Below are 14970 nucleotides of genomic sequence, written 5' to 3' on the forward strand. Positions count from 1 at the left end.
AAATACAGTAGTTATGGTCTACCCGGGCCCTTATGAGTGAGTTAATATCCGTTGTAATACAGTAGTTATGGTCTACCCGGGCCCTTATGAGTGAGTTAATATCCGTTGTAATACAGTAGTTATGGTCTACCCGGGCCCTTATGAATGAGTGAATATCCATTGTAATACAGAAGGTATGGTCTACCCGGGCCCTTATGAACGAGTGAATATCCATTGTAATACAGTAGTTATGGTCTACCCGGACCCTTATCAATGCGTGAATATCCGTTGTAATACAGTAGTTATGGTCTACCGGGCCCAATGAATGAGTGAATATCCGTTGTAATACAGTAGTTATGGTCTACCCGGGCCCTTATGAATGAGTTAATATCCATTGTAATACAGTAGTTATGGTCTACCCGGGCGTTATCAATGAGTGAATATCCGTTGTAATACAGTAGTTATGGTCTACCCGGGCCCTTATGAATGAGTGAATATCCATTGTAATACAGTAGTTATGGTCTACCCGGGCCCTTATGAGTGAGTTAATATCCATTGTAATACAGTAGTTATGGTCTACCCGGGCCCTTATGAATGAGTGCATATCCGTTGTTATACAGTAGTTATGGTCTACCCGGGCCCTTATGAATGAGTGAATATCCGTTGTAATCCAGTAGTTATGGTCTACCCGGGCCCTTATGAATGAGTGAATATCCGTTGTAATACAGTAGTTATGGTCTACCCGGGCCCTTATGAGTGAGTTAATATCCGTTGTAATACAGTAGTTATGGTCTACCCGGGCCCTTATGAGTGAGTTAATATCCGTTGTAATACAGTAGTTATGGTCTACCCGGGCCCATAACCATTGTAATACAGTAGTTATGGTCTACCCGGGCCCTTATGAATGAGTGAATATCCGTTGTAATACAGTAGTTATGGTCTACCCGGGCCCTTATGAATGAATATCCGTTGTAATATCCTACCCGGGCCCTTGTAATATCCGTTGTAATACAGTAGTTATGGTCTACCCGGGAATGAGTGAATATCCGTTGTAATACAGTAGTTATGGTCTACCCGGGCCCTTATGAATGAGTGAATATCCGTTGTAATACAGTAGTTATGGTCTACCGGGCCCTTATGAGTGAGTTAATATCCGTTGTAATACAGTAGTTATGGTCTACCCGGGCCCTTATCAATGAGTGAATATCCGTTGTAATACAGTAGTTATGGTCTACCCGGGCCCTTATGAGTGAGTTAATATCTATTGTAATACAGTAGTCATGGTCTACCCGGGCCCTTATGAATGAGTGAATATCCGTTGTAATACAGTAGTTATGGTCTACCCGGGCCCTTATGAGTGAGTTAATATCCATTGTAATACAGTAGTTATGGTCTACCCGGGCCCTTATGAATGAGTGAATATCCGTTGTAATACAGTAGTTATGGTCTACCCGGGCCCTTATGAATGAGTGAATATCCGTTGTAATACAGTAGTTATGGTCTACCCGGGCCCTTATGAATGAGTTAATATCCGTTGTAATACAGTAGTTATGGTCTACCCGGGCCCTTATGAATGAGTGCATATGCGTTGTTATACAGTAGTTATGGTCTACCGGGCCCTTATGAGTGAGTTAATATCCATTGTAATACAGTAGTTATGGTCTACCGGGCCCTTATGAATGAGTGAATATCCGTTGTAATACAGTCGTTATGGTCTACCGGAGTGAATATCCCTACCCGGGCCCTTATGAGTGAGTTAATATCCATTGTAATACAGTAGTTATGGTCTACCCGGGCCCTTATGAATGAGTGAATATCCGTTGTAATACAGTAGTTATGGTCTACCCGGGCCCTTATGAATGAGTGAATATCCGTTGTAATACAGTGTAATTATGAATGAGTGAATATCCGTTGTAATACAGTAGTTATGGTCTACCCGGGCCCTTATGAATGAGTGAATATCCGTTGTAATACAGTAGTTATGGTCTACCCGGGCCCTTATGAATGAGTGAATATCCGTTGTAATACAGTAGTTATGGTCTACCCGGGCCCTTATGAATGAGTGAATATCCGTTGTAATACAGTAGTTATGGTCTACCCGGGCCCTTATGAATGAGTTAATATCCGTTGTAATACAGTAGTTATGGTCTACCCGGGCCCTTATGAATGAGTGAATATCCGTTGTAATACAGTAGTTATGGTCTACCCGGGCCCTTATGAGTGAGTTAATATCCATTGTAATACAGTAGTTATGGTCTACCCGGGCCCTTATGAATGAGTGAATATCCGTTGTAATACAGTAGTTATGGTCTACCCGGGCCCTTATGAATGAGTGAATATCCATTGTAATACAGTAGTTATGGTCTTATGAGTGAGTGAATATCCCAGTAGTTATGGTCCCTTATGAATGAGTGAATATCCGTTGTAATACAGTAGTTATGGTCTACCCGGGCCCTTATGAATGAGTGAATATCCGTTGTAATACAGTAGTTATGGTCTACCCGGGCCCTTATGAGTGAGTTAATATCCGTTGTAATACAGTAGTTATGGTCTACCCGGGCCCTTATGAATGAGTGAATATCCGTTGTAATACAGTAGTTATGGTCTACCCGGGCCCTTATGAATGAGTGAATATCCGTTGTAATACAGTAGTTATGGTCTACCCGGGCCCTTATGAGTGAGTTAATATCCGTTGTAATACAGTAGTTATGGTCTACCCGGGCCCTTATGAATGAGTGCATATGCGTTGTTATACAGTAGTTATGGTCTACCCGGGCCCTTATGAGTGAGTTAATATCCATTGTAATACAGTAGTTATGGTCTACCCGGGCCCTTATGAATGAGTGAATATCCGTTGTAATACAGTGTTATGGTCTACCCGGGCCCTATCAATGAGTGAATATCCGTTATACAGTAGTTATGGTCTACCCGGGCCCTTATGAATGAGTTAATATCCATTGTAATACAGTAGTTATGGTCTACCCGGGCCCTTATGAATGAGTGAATATCCGTTGTAATACAGTAGTTATGGTCTACCCGGGCCCTTATCTAATACAGTAGTTATGGTCTACCCCCTTATGAATGAGTGAATATCCGTTGTAATACAGTAGTTATGGTCTACCCGGGCCCTTATGAATGAGTTAATATCCGTTGTAATACAGTAGTTATGGTCTACCCGGCCCTTATGAATGAGTGAATATCCGTTGTAATAATATCCGTATGAATGAGTGAATATCAGTAGTTATGGTCTACCCGGGCCCTTATGAATGAGTGAATATCCGTTGTAATACAGTAGTTATGGTCTACCCGGGCCCTTATGAATGAGTGAATATCCGTTGTAATACAGTAGTTATGGTCTACCCGGGCCCTTATGAGTGAGTTAATATCCGTTGTAATACAGTAGTTATGGTCTACCCGGCCCTTATGAATGAGTGAATATCCATGTAATACAGAAGGTATGGTCTACCCGGGCCCTTATGAATGAGTGAATATCCGTTGTAATACAGTAGTTATGGTCTACCCGGCCCATATGAATGAGTGAATATCCGTTGTAATACAGTAGTTATGGTCTACCCGGGCCCTTATGAATGAGTTAATATCCATTGTAATACAGTAGTTATGGTCTACCCGGGCCCTTATCAATGAGTGAATATCCGTTGTAATACAGTAGTTATGGTCTACCGGCCCTTATGAATGAGTGAATATCCATTGTAATACAGTAGTTATGGTCTACCCGGGCCCTTATGAGTGAGTTAATATCCATTGTAATACAGTAGTTATGGTCTACCCGGGCCCTTATGAGTGAGTTAATATCCGTTGTAATACAGTAGTTATGGTCTACCCGGGCCCTTATGAATGAGTGAATATCCATTGTAATACAGAAGGTATGGTCTACCCGGGCCCTTATGAACGAGTGAATATCCATTGTAATACAGTAGTTATGGTCAACCCGGACCCTTATCAATGCGTGAATATCCGTTGTAATACAGTAGTTATGGTCTACCCGGGCCCATATGAATGAGTGAATATCCGTTGTAATACAGTAGTTATGGTCTACCCGGGCCCTTATGAATGAGTTAATATCCATTGTAATACAGTAGTTATGGTCTACCCGGGCCGTTATCAATGAGTGAATATCCGTTGTAATACAGTAGTTATGGTCTACCCGGGCCCTTATGAATGAGTGAATATCCATTGTAATACAGTAGTTATGGTCTACCCGGGCCCTTATGAGTGAGTTAATATCCATTGTAATACAGTAGTTATGGTCTACCCGGGCCCTTATGAATGAGTGCATATCCGTTGTTATACAGTAGTTATGGTCTACCCGGGCCCTTATGAATGAGTGAATATCCGTTGTAATCCAGTAGTTATGGTCTACCCGGGCCCTTATGAATGAGTGAATATCCGTTGTAATACAGTAGTTATGGTCTACCCGGGCCCTTATGAGTGAGTTAATATCCGTTGTAATACAGTAGTTATGGTCTACCCGGGCCCTTATGAGTGAGTTAATATCCGTTGTAATACAGTAGTTATGGTCTACCCGGGCCCATAACCATTGTAATACAGTAGTTATGGTCTACCCGGGCCCTTATGAGTGAGTTAATATCCGTTGTAATACAGTACTTATGGTCTACCCGGGCCCTTATGAATGAGTGAATATCCGTTGTAATACAGTCGTTATGGTCTACCCGGGCCCTTATGAATGAGTGAATATCCGTTGTAATACAGTAGTTATGGTCTACCCGGAACCTTATGAATGAGTGAATATCCGTTGTAATACAGTAGTTATGGTCTACCCGGGCCCTTATGAATGAGTGAATATCCGTTGTAATACAGTAGTTATGGTCTACCCGGGCCCTTATGAGTGAGTTAATATCCGTTGTAATACAGTAGTTATGGTCTACCCGGGCCCTTATCAATGAGTGAATATCCGTTGTAATACAGTAGTTATGGTCTACCCGGGCCCTTATGAGTGAGTTAATATCTATTGTAATACAGTAGTCATGGTCTACCCGGGCCCTTATGAATGAGTGAATATCCGTTGTAATACAGTAGTTATGGTCTACCCGGGCCCTTATGAGTGAGTTAATATCCATTGTAATACAGTAGTTATGGTCTACCCGGGCCCTTATGAATGAGTGAATATCCGTTGTAATACAGTAGTTACGGTCTACCCGGGCCCTTATGAATGAGTGAATATCCGTTGTAATACAGTAGTTATGGTCTACCCGGGCCCTTATGAGTGAGTTAATATCCGTTGTAATACAGTAGTTATGGTCTACCCGGGCCCTTATGAATGAGTGCATATGCGTTGTTATACAGTAGTTATGGTTTACCCGGGCCCTTATGAGTGAGTTAATATCCATTGTAATACAGTAGTTATGGTCTACCCGGGCCCTTATGAATGAGTGAATATCCGTTGTAATACAGTAGTTATGGTCTACCCGGGCCCTTATCAATGAGTGAATATCCGTTGTTATACAGTAGTTATGGTCTACCCGGGCCCTTATGAGTGAGTTAATATCCATTGTAATACAGTAGTTATGGTCTACCCGGGCCCTTATCAATGAGTGAATATCCGTTGTAATACAGTAGTTATGGTCTACCCGGGCCCTTATGAGTGAGTGAATATCCGTTGTAATACAGTAGTTATGGTCTACCCGGCCCTTATCAATGAGTGAATATCCGTTGTAATACAGTAGTTATGGTCTACCCTGGCCCTTATGAATGAGTGAATATCCGTTGTAATACAGTAGTTATGGTCTACCCGGAGAATGAGTGAATATCCGGTCTACAGTAGTTATGGTCTACCCGGGCCCTTATGAATGAGTGAATATCCGTTGTAATACAGTCTACCCGGGCCCTTATGAGTGAGTTAATATCCGTTGTAATACAGTAGTTATGGTCTACCCGGGCCCTTATCAATGAGTGAATATCCGTTGTAATACAGTAGTTATGGTCTACCCGGGCCCTTATTGAATACAGTGAGTTAATATCCGTTGTAATACAGTAGTTATGGTCTACCCGGGCCCTTATGAATGAGTGAATATCCATTGTAATACAGAAGGTATGGTCTACCCGGGCCCTTATGAACGAGTGAATATCCATTGTAATACAGTAGTTATGGTCAACCCGGACCCTTATCAATGCGTGAATATCCGTTGTAATACAGTAGTTATGGTCTACCCGGGCCCATATGAATGAGTGAATATCCGTTGTAATACAGTAGTTATGGTCTACCCGGGCCCTTATGAATGAGTTAATATCCATTGTAATACAGTAGTTATGGTCTACCCGGGACGTTATCAATGAGTGAATATCCGTTGTAATACAGTAGTTATGGTCTACCCGGGCCCTTATGAATGAGTGAATATCCATTGTAATACAGTAGTTATGGTCTACCCGGGCCCTTATGAGTGAGTTAATATCCATTGTAATACAGTAGTTATGGTCTACCCGGGCCCTTATGAATGAGTGCATATCCGTTGTTATACAGTAGTTATGGTCTACCCGGGCCCTTATGAATGAGTGAATATCCGTTGTAATACAGTAGTTATGGTCTACCCGGGCCCTTATGAATGAGTGAATATCCGTTGTAATACAGTAGTTATGGTCTACCCGGGCCCTTATGAGTGAGTTAATATCCGTTGTAATACAGTAGTTATGGTCTACCCGGGCCCTTATGAGTGAGTTAATATCCGTTGTAATACATATTATGGTCTACCGGGCCCATAACCATTGTAATACAGTAGTTATGGTCTACCCGGGCCCTTATGAGTGAGTTAATATCCGTTGTAATACAGTACTTATGGTCTACCGGCCCTTATGAATGAGTGAATATCCGTTGTAATCCAGTCGTTATGGTCTACCCGGGCCCTTATGAATGAGTGAATATCCGTTGTAATACAGTAGTTATGGTCTACCCGGAACCTTATGAATGAGTGAATATCCGTTGTAATACAGTAGTTATGGTCTACCCGGGCCCTTATGAATGAGTGAATATCCGTTGTAATACAGTAGTTATGGTCTACCCGGGCCCTTATGAGTGAGTTAATATCCGTTGTAATACAGTAGTTATGGTCTACCCGGGCCCTTATCAATGAGTGAATATCCGTTGTAATACAGTAGTTATGGTCTACCCGGTCTATTGTAATACAGTAGTCATGGTCTACCCGGGCCCTTATGAATGAGTGAATATCCGTTGTAATACAGTAGTTATGGTCTACCCGGGCCCTTATGAGTGAGTTAATATCCATTGTAATACAGTAGTTATGGTCTACCCGGGCCCTTATGAATGAGTGAATATCCGTTGTAATACAGTAGTTACGGTCTACCCGGCCCTTATGAATGAGTGAATATCCGTTGTAATACAGTAGTTATGGTCTACCCGGCCCTTATGAGTGAGTTAATATCCGTTGTAATACAGTAGTTATGGTCTACCCGGGCCCTTATGAATGAGTGCATATGCGTTGTTATACAGTAGTTATGGTTTACCCGGGCCCTTATGAGTGAGTTAATATCCATTGTAATACAGTAGTTATGGTCTACCCGGGCCCTTATGAATGAGTGAATATCCGTTGTAATACAGTCGTTATGGTCTACCCGGGCCCTTATCAATGAGTGAATATCCGTTGTTATACAGTAGTTATGGTCTACCCGGGCCCTTATGAGTGAGTTAATATCCATTGTAATACAGTAGTTATGGTCCACCCGGGCCCTTATCAATGAGTGAATATCCGTTGTAATACAGTAGTTATGGTCTACCCGGGCCCTTATGAGTGAGTGAATATCCGTTGTAATACAGTCGTTATGGTCTACCCGGGCCCTTATCAATGAGTGAATATCCGTTGTAATACAGTAGTTATGGTCTACCCTGGCCCTTATGAGTGAGTGAATATCCGTTGTAATACAGTAGTTATGGTCTACCCGGAACCTTATGAATGAGTGAATATCCGTTGTAATACAGTAGTTATGGTCTACCCGGGCCCTTATGAATGAGTGAATATCCGTTGTAATACAGTAGTTATGGTCTACCCGGGCCCTTATGAGTGAGTTAATATCCGTTGTAATACAGTAGTTATGGTCTACCCGGGCCCTTATCAATGAGTGAATATCCGTTGTAATACAGTAGTTATGGTCTACCCGGGCCCTTATGAGTGAGTTAATATCTATTGTAATACAGTAGTCATGGTCTACCCGGGCCCTTATGAATGAGTGAATATCCGTTGTAATACAGTAGTTATGGTCTACCCGGGCCCTTATGAGTGAGTTAATATCCATTGTAATACAGTAGTTATGGTCTACCCGGGCCCTTATGAGTGAGTGAATATCCGTTGTAATACAGTAGTTATGGTCTACCCGGAACCTTATGAATGAGTGAATATCCGTTGTAATACAGTAGTTATGGTCTACCCGGGCCCTTATGAATGAGTGAATATCCGTTGTAATACAGTAGTTATGGTCTACCCGGGCCCTTATGAGTGAGTTAATATCCGTTGTAATACAGTAGTTATGGTCTACCCGGGCCCTTATCAATGAGTGAATATCCGTTGTAATACAGTAGTTACGGTCTACCCGGGCCCTTATGAATGAGTGAATATCCGTTGTAATACAGTAGTTATGGTCTACCCGGGCCCTTATGAGTGAGTTAATATCCGTTGTAATACAGTAGTTATGGTCTACCCGGGCCCTTATGAATGAGTGCATATGCGTTGTTATACAGTAGTTATGGTTTACCCTGGCCCTTATGAGTGAGTTAATATCCATTGTAATACAGTAGTTATGGTCTACCCGGCCCTTATGAATGAGTGAATATCCGTTGTAATACAGTCGTTATGGTCTACCGGGCCCTTATCAATGAGTGAATATCCGTTGTTATACAGTAGTTATGGTCTACCCGGGCCCTTATGAGTGAGTTAATATCCATTGTAATACAGTAGTTATGGTCTACCCGGCCCTTATCAATGAGTGAATATCCGTTGTAATACAGTAGTTATGGTCTACCCGGGCCCTTATGAGTGAGTTAATATCTATTGTAATACAGTAGTCATGGTCTACCCGGGCCCTTATGAATGAGTGAATATCCGTTGTAATACAGTAGTTATGGTCTACCGGGCCCTTATGAGTGAGTTAATATCCATTGTAATACAGTAGTTATGGTCTACCCGGGCCCTTATGAATGAGTGAATATCCGTTGTAATATCTACCGGGCCCTTATGAATGAGTGAATATCCGTTGTAATACAGTAGTTATGGTCTACCCGGGCCCTTATGAGTGAGTGAATATCCGTTGTAATACAGTAGTTATGGTCTACCCGGGCCCTTATGAATGAGTGAATATCCGTTGTAATACAGTAGTTATGGTCTACCCGGGCCCTTATGAGTGAGTTAATATCCATTGTAATACAGTAGTTATGGTCTACCGGGCCCTTATGAATGAGTGAATATCCGTTGTAATACAGTAGTTATGGTCTACCCGGGCCCTTATGAATGAGTGAATATCCATTGTAATACAGTAGTTATGGTCTACCCGGGCCCTTATGAATGAGTGAATATCCATTGTAATACAGTAGTTATGGTCTACCCGGGCCCTTATCAATGAGTGAATATCCGTTGTAATACAATTATGGTCTACCCGGGCCCTTATAATGAGTGAATATCCGTTGTAATACAGTAGTTATGGTCTACCCGGGCCCTTATGAATGAGTGAATATCCGTTGTAATACAGTAGTTATGGTCTACCCGGGCCCTACCCGTTGTAATACAGTAGTTATGGTCTACCCGGCCCTTATGAGTGAGTTAATATCCGTTGTAATACAGTAGTTATGGTCTACCCGGGCCCTTATGAATGAGTGAATATCCATTGTAATACAGTAGTTATGGTCTACCCGGGCCCTTATGAATGAGTGAATATCCATTGTAATACAGTAGTTATGGTCTACCCGGCCCTTATGAATGAGTGAATATCCGTTGTAATACAGTAGTTATGGTCTACCCGGGCCCTTATGAATGAGTGAATATCCGTTGTAATACAGTAGTTATGGTCTACCCGGGCCCTTATGAATGAGTGAATATCCGTTGTAATACAGTAGTTATGGTCTACCCGGCCCTTAGTAGTGAATATCCGTTAATACAGGTCTACCCGGGCCCTTATGAATGAGTGAATATCCGTTGTAATACAGTAGTTATGGTCTACCCGGCCCTTATGAATGAGTGAATATCCGTTGTAATACAGTAGTTATGGTCTACCCGGGCCCTTATGAGTGAGTTAATATCCGTTGTAATACAGTAGTTATGGTCTACCCGGGCCCTTATGAATGAGTGAATATCCATTGTAATACAGTAGTTATGGTCTACCCGGGCCCTTATGAGTGAGTTAATATCCATTGTAATACAGTAGTTATGGTCTACCCGGCACCTTATGAATGAGTGAATATCCGTTGTAATACAGTAGTTATGGTCTACCCGGGCCCTTATGAATGAGTGAATATCCGTTGTAATACAGTAGTTATGGTCTACCCGGGCCCTTATGAGTGAGTTAATATCCGTTGTAATACAGTAGTTATGGTCTACCCGGGCCCTTATGAATGAGTGAATATCCGTTGTAATACAGTAGTTATGGTCTACCCGGGCCCTTATGAGTGAGTTAATATCCGTTGTAATACAGTAGTTATGGTCTACCCGGGCCCTTATGAATGAGTGAATATCCGTTGTAATACAGTAGTTATGGTCTACCCGGGCCCTTATCAATGAGTGAATATCCGTTGTTATACAGTAGTTATGGTCTACCCGGGCCCTTATGAGTGAGTTAATATCCATTGTAATACAGTAGTTATGGTCTACCCGGGCCCTTATCAATGAGTGAATATCCGTTGTAATACAGTAGTTATGGTCTACCCGGGCCCTTATGAGTGAGTTAATATCTATTGTAATACAGTAGTCATGGTCTACCCGGGCCCTTATGAATGAGTGAATATCCGTTGTAATACAGTAGTTATGGTCTACCCGGGCCCTTATGAGTGAGTTAATATCCATTGTAATACAGTAGTTATGGTCTACCCGGGCCCTTATGAGTGAGTTAATATCCGTTGTAATACAGTAGTTATGGTCTACCCGGGCCCTTATGAATGAGTGCATATGCGTTGTTATACAGTAGTTATGGTCTACCCGGGCCCTTATGAGTGAGTTAATATCCATTGTAATACAGTAGTTATGGTCTACCCGGGCCCTTATGAATGAGTGAATATCCGTTGTAATACAGTCGTTATGGTCTACCCGGGCCCTTATCAATGAGTGAATATCCGTTGTTATACAGTAGTTATGGTCTACCCGGGCCCTTATGAGTGAGTTAATATCCATTGTAATACAGTAGTTATGGTCTACCCGGGCCCTTATCAATGAGTGAATATCCGTTGTAATACAGTAGTTATGGTCTACCCGGGCCCTTATGAGTGAGTGAATATCCGTTGTAATACAGTCGTTATGGTCTACCCGGCCCTTATCAATGAGTGAATATCCGTTGTAATACAGTAGTTATGGTCTACCCGGCCCTTATGAGTGAGTTAATATCCGTTGTAATACAGTACTTATGGTCTACATGGGCCCTTATGAATGACTGAATATCCGTTGTGATACAGTAGTTATGGTCTACCCGGGCCCTTATGAATGAGTGAATATCTGTTGTAATACAGTAGTTATGGTCTACCCGGGCCCTTATGAATGAGTGAATATCCGTTGTAATACAGTAGTTATGGTCTACCCGGGCCCTTATGAGTGAGTTAATATCCGTTGTAATACAGTAGTTATGGTCTACCCGGGCCCTTATGAATGAGTGAATATCCATTGTAATACAGAAGGTATGGTCTACCCGGGCCCTTATGAACGAGTGAATATCCATTGTAATACAGTAGTTATGGTCTACCCGGCCCCTTATGAATGAGTGAATATCCGTTTGTAATACAGTAGTTATGGTCTACCCGGCCCCTTATGAATGAGTTAATATCCATTGTAATACAGTAGTTATGGTCTACCCGGGACGTTATCAATGAGTGAATATCCGTTGTAATACAGTAGTTATGGTCTACCCGGGCCCTTATGAATGAGTGAATATCCATTGTAATACAGTAGTTATGGTCTACCCGGGCCCTTATGAGTGAGTTAATATCCGTTGTAATACAGTAGTTATGGTCTACCCGGGCCCTTATGAATGAGTGCATATCCGTTGTTATACAGTAGTTATGGTCTACCCAGGCCCTTATGAATGAGTGAATATCCGTTGTAATCCAGTAGTTATGGTCTACCCGGGCCCTTATGAATGAGTGAATATCCGTTGTAATACAGTAGTTATGGTCTACCCGGGCCCTTATGAGTGAGTTAATATCCGTTGTAATACAGTAGTTATGGTCTACCCGGGCCCTTATGAATGAGTGAATATCCATTGTAATACAGAAGGTATGGTCTACCAGGGCCCTTATGAATGAGTTAATATCCATTGTAATACAGTAGTTATGGTCTACCCGGGACGTTATCAATGAGTGAATATCCGTTGTAATACAGTAGTTATGGTCTACCCGGGCCCTTATGAATGAGTGAATATCCATTGTAATACAGTAGTTATGGTCTACCCGGGCCCTTATGAGTGAGTTAATATCCGTTGTAATACAGTAGTTATGGTCTACCCGGGCCCTTATGAATGAGTGCATATCCGTTGTTATACAGTAGTTATGGTCTACCCGGGCCCTTATGAATGAGTGAATATCCGTTGTAATCCAGTAGTTATGGTCTACCCGGGCCCTTATGAATGAGTGAATATCCGTTGTAATACAGTAGTTATGATCTACCCGGGCCCTTATGAATGAGTGAATATCCGTTGTAATCCAGTAGTTATGGTCTACCCGGGCCCTTATGAGTGAGTTAATATCCATTGTAATACAGTAGTTATGGTCTACCCGGGCCCTTATCAATGAGTGAATATCCGTTGTAATACAGTAGTTATGGTCTACCCGGGCCCTTATGAGTGAGTTAATATCTATTGTAATACAGTAGTCATGGTCTACCCGGGCCCTTATGAATGAGTGAATATCCGTTGTAATACAGTAGTTATGGTCTACCCGGGCCCTTATGAGTGAGTTAATATCCATTGTAATACAGTAGTTATGGTCTACCCGGGCCCTTATGAGTGAGTTAATATCCGTTGTAATACAGTAGTTATGGTCTACCCGGGCCCTTATGAATGAGTGCATATGCGTTGTTATACAGTAGTTATGGTCTACCCGGGCCCTTATGAGTGAGTTAATATCCATTGTAATACAGTAGTTATGGTCTACCCGGGCCCTTATGAATGAGTGAATATCCGTTGTAATACAGTCGTTATGGTCTACCCGGGCCCTTATCAATGAGTGAATATCCGTTGTTATACAGTAGTTATGGTCTACCCGGGCCCTTATGAGTGAGTTAATATCCATTGTAATACAGTAGTTATGGTCTACCCGGGCCCTTATCAATGAGTGAATATCCGTTGTAATACAGTAGTTATGGTCTACCGGGCCCTTATGAGTGAGTGAATATCCGTTGTAATACAGTCGTTATGGTCTACCCGGGCCCTTATCAATGAGTGAATATCCGTTGTAATACAGTAGTTATGGTCTACCCGGGCCCTTATGAGTGAGTTAATATCCGTTTGTAATACAGTACTTATGGTCTACATGGGCCCTTATGAATGACTGAATATCCGTTGTGATACAGTAGTTATGGTCTACCGGGCCCTTATGAATGAGTGAATATCTGTTGTAATACAGTAGTTATGGTCTACCCGGGCCCTTATGAATGAGTGAATATCCGTTGTAATACAGTAGTTATGGTCTACCCGGGCCCTTATGAGTGAGTTAATATCCGTTGTAATACAGTAGTTATGGTCTACCCGGGCCCTTATGAATGAGTGAATATCCATTGTAATACAGAAGGTATGGTCTACCCGGGCCCTTATGAACGAGTGAATATCCATTGTAATACAGTAGTTATGGTCTACCCGGGCCCTTATGAATGAGTGAATATCCGTTGTAATACAGTAGTTATGGTCTACCCGGCCCCTTATGAATGAGTTAATATCCATTGTAATACAGTAGTTATGGTCTACCCGGGACGTTATCAATGAGTGAATATCCGTTGTAATACAGTAGTTATGGTCTACCCGGGCCCTTATGAATGAGTGAATATCCATTGTAATACAGTAGTTATGGTCTACCCGGGCCCTTATGAGTGAGTTAATATCCGTTGTAATACAGTAGTTATGGTCTACCCGGGCCCTTATGAATGAGTGCATATCCGTTGTTATACAGTAGTTATGGTCTACCCAGGCCCTTATGAATGAGTGAATATCCGTTGTAATCCAGTAGTTATGGTCTACCCGGGCCCTTATGAATGAGTGAATATCCGTTGTAATACAGTAGTTATGGTCTACCCGGGCCCTTATGAGTGAGTTAATATCCGTTGTAATACAGTAGTTATGGTCTACCCGGGCCCTTATGAATGAGTGAATATCCATTGTAATACAGAAGGTATGGTCTACCAGGGCCCTTATGAATGAGTTAATATCCATTGTAATACAGTAGTTATGGTCTACCCGGGCGTTATCAATGAGTGAATATCCGTTGTAATACAGTAGTTATGGTCTACCCGGGCCCTTATGAATGAGTGAATATCCATTGTAATACAGTAGTTATGGTCTACCCGGGCCCTTATGAGTGAGTTAATATCCGTTGTAATACAGTAGTTATGGTCTACCCGGGCCCTTATGAATGAGTGCATATCCGTTGTTATACAGTAGTTATGGTCTACCCGGGCCCTTATGAATGAGTGAATATCCGTTGTAATCCAGTAGTTATGGTCTACCCGGGCCCTTATGAATGAGTGAATATCCGTTGTAATACAGTAGTTATGATCTACCCGGGCCCTTATGAATGAGTGAATATCCGTTGTAATCCAGTAGTTA

The sequence above is a fragment of the Oncorhynchus keta genome, chromosome 35 (genome assembly GCF_023373465.1).
Source record: "Oncorhynchus keta strain PuntledgeMale-10-30-2019 chromosome 35, Oket_V2, whole genome shotgun sequence".
In the NCBI taxonomy this organism is placed as follows: Eukaryota; Metazoa; Chordata; class Actinopteri; order Salmoniformes; family Salmonidae; genus Oncorhynchus; species Oncorhynchus keta.